At 45.2% G+C, this 3,308-nt stretch overlaps 1 pseudogene; it reads left to right on the plus strand.

Moving 5' to 3' along the window:
- Positions 1–550: 550 nt before the first annotated feature.
- On the plus strand, positions 551–1,063 carry LOC100459617 (large ribosomal subunit protein eL24-like; annotated as a pseudogene).
- Positions 1,064–3,308: the final 2,245 nt, after the last annotated feature.

Genomic DNA, 3,308 nt, shown 5'->3' on the forward strand with positions numbered 1-3,308 from the left:
AATACAAAAATTAGGTCAGGCGCGGTGGCTCACGCCTGTAATCCCAGCACTTTGGGAGGCTGAGGCGGGTGGAGCATGAGGTCAAGAGATCGAGACCATCCTGGCCAACATGGTGAAACTCCATCCCTACTAAAAAAAATGCAAAAATTAGCTGGGTGTGATGGTGCACACCTGTAGTCTCAGCTACTCTGGAGGCTGAGGCAGAAGAATCGCTTGAACCTGGGAGGTGGAGTTTGCAGTGAGCCGAGATCACGCCACTGCACTCCAGCCTGGCAAGAGAGTGAGACTCCATCTCATAAACAAACAAACAAACAAAAACCAACAACAAAAACAAAAATTAGCCTGGCCTGGTGGTGGGTGCCTGTAATCCCAGCTACTCCAGAGGCTGAGGTAGCGAGAATTTCTTGAACCTGGCGGTGGAGGTTGCAGTGAGCCAAGATCACACCTCAGTACTCCAGCCTGGGTGACAAGAGCAAAACTAAACACCATCTCAAAAAATAATAATAATAGTTCTTTTTGCCATCATTTCTCTTCCCGTGGAGCTGCTGCCATGAAGGTTGACCTGTGCAGTTTCAGTGGGTACAAGATCCACCCTGGACACAGGAGGCGCTATGCCAGGACTGACGGGAGGGTTTTCCAGTTTCTTAATTCAAAATGTGAGTTGGCGTTCCTTTCCAAGAGGAATCCTTGGCAGATAAACTGGACTGTCCTCTACAGAAGGAAGCACAAAAAGGGACAGTCGGAATAAATTCAAAAGAAAAGAACCCGCCGAGCAGTCAAATTCCAGAAGACCATTACGGTGTATCTCTTGCTGCTGTAATGACCAAGAGGAATCAGAAACCTGAAGTTAGAAAGGCTCAAAGAGAACACGCTATCAGGGCTGCTAAGGAAGCAAAAAATGGCTAAGCAAGCATCTAAAAAGACTGCAATGGCTGCTGCTAAGGCACCTACAAAGGCAGCACCTAAGCAAAAGATTGTGAAGCCTGTGAAAGTTTCAGCTCCCCGAGTTGGTGGAAAACGCGAAACTGGCAGATTAGATTTTTAAATAAAGATTGGATTATAACTCTAATAATAATAATAAGAAGAAAATAAAAATCTCCTAAATCTGCCTTCTCCGTTCTACTTCTACTTTCTAGTTCAGGCCCTCGTCATGACACAGTGGAGCACTGGCCATCTCACAGGTCCTCCTGGTGTCAGGCCTGTGTATCCCCTCTCCATTCTCCTCTCCTGCTAGAGCCACCACTCAGTGCTGCGGACGGTACCCCTCCTAGGGCAGGAGGTATGTGGATCCCCATAGTGTCATGAATGACGCTGCTTTAGTCAGCTGCCTGAGCTTTACCAGCCCCTTCCTCATCAGATCCTGGCATTCTCTGTAGCCAACCTGAAGACAGAGCATTTGCTTTCAGAGAACTCTAGCCTCGATTTGCTCTTTAGTGACTTTTTTCCTACCGTGAATTAACAAGTTGGTATTCGGATTTCATTTTTAAGATGTAAGTTAAATTGTTTCCTAGAATTGAGTCCTTGAATCAATTCACCTGCAGATTGTAATCTGAGCTCCATGTCACGGTTTATAAAGCTGTCAGTGATCTGACCTTTGGCCACCTGTTCTACTTCTCCTCTACAGGATCCCGGACCCTAGGTGCTACGGAATTATTTGAGTTCCTACTTGGTGGCAGTCTTTCCTCTGCCTGGGATACTGCCTCCTCCCCCTTCTATTTTTTTTCTTTCTTTTTTTTTTTTTTTGAGACAAGAGTCTTGCTTTGTCGCTCAGGCTGGAGTGCAATGGCGCGATCTCAGCTCACTGCAACCTCCACCTCCTGGGTTCAAGCGATTCTTCTGCCTCAGCCTCCCGAGTAGCTGGGATTACAGGTGTACACCACCATGCCCGGCTAATTTTTGTATTTTTAGTAGAGATGGGGTTTCACCATGTTGGCCAGGCTGGTTGCAAACTCCTGACCCTGTGATCTGCCCGCATCAGCCTCCCAAAGTGCTGGGATTACAGGTGTCAGTCACCGCGCCCAGCCTCCCCCTTCTATTTTTGACTACCTCCAGCTTGTTTTTCCAAACGCAGCTCAGGATTTGCTCTGGAATGAAGCCTTCTCCACCTCTTCAGGGCAGCATCAGGTGGCCCTCCTCTGTTCTCCCAGAATCCCTCATTCTACCCTCCATTACAGCCTCTCATCTTATTTGATCTCCACATCTACATTGTTGGTTTTCTTGTTTATCTTTCCCTCTAGACTCTGAGCAACTCCAGCAGGCTCCAGGTCAGTTCTCCCCAAAACACTGTACCTAAATCATTGCTCTTTTGGCACCTGTTGGGAGTATCCTGTGCTTTTTTTTTTTCTTTTCTTTTTGCCTGATTTTTGGCATTTTAATTTTGCTTTTTCTTGATAGAATTGCTAGATTTTTATAGACTTTAGCTGTGGACTCGAAGGCACTCCCCTCCAAAGGCATAGTGTTTGTACTATGATGGATGCTGAGCCACAAAGGCTGAGGTGGGGATGGAGCAATCAGCAGGCAGCTGGGGGCGTTGCTGTGGATGAGATGCTGAGCTTACACGTGGAGACTCTAATGATGATCGTTTCTGGGTGGATCCCAGCTGTAAATGCTTGAGATAACTTGCTTGCAGTCACCTGTAATATTTGGTACAAATTAGGATTTGTAATTTATAAGTTTTATAATTAATATTTCAGAATTCAATATATTATTTTGCGATTTTTGAGCTCTTGATTAATAATAGCAGAATAGTAACAGCCCCAAGGGAACTAAACAACACCATCATTCATAAAATGTTGTGAATCTGTTACGAGCTAATTTGAAATACGGAGCCTAAGGTGTTTTTGGTAAAAAAAAAAAAAAAAAAAAAATTTTTTTTTTTGAGACAGAGTCTCACTCTGTTGCCCAGGCTGGAGTACAGGGATGCAATCATGGCTCATTGCAGCCTCAAGTCCCCAGGCTCGAGAGATCCTCCCGCCTCAGCCTCCTGAGTACCTGGGACTATAGGCACACACCACCACACCTGGCTCATTTTATTTTTTGCAGATACAGAGTCTCCTTATGTTGCCCAGGCTGGTCTCAAACTCCTGTCCTCAAGTGATTCAAAGTACTGGGATTACAGACATGAGCCACCGTGCCTGGCCTTAAAAATATTTTTAAACTTCCTTAAAATGCCAAAAAGATAGGAACAAGGAAATACTCAAAAAAGGATTGATTTTTAAGCCCAGCTCCACACCAGTTTTTGGTAACTTCATTTCTCTGTACTAGAAGTGAGGAATACAAAGATGAATGAGACAGGGTTCCTGTCACCA

Source organism: Pongo abelii, chromosome 2, assembly GCF_028885655.2.
Source record: "Pongo abelii isolate AG06213 chromosome 2, NHGRI_mPonAbe1-v2.0_pri, whole genome shotgun sequence".
Lineage (NCBI taxonomy): Eukaryota > Metazoa > Chordata > Mammalia > Primates > Hominidae > Pongo > Pongo abelii.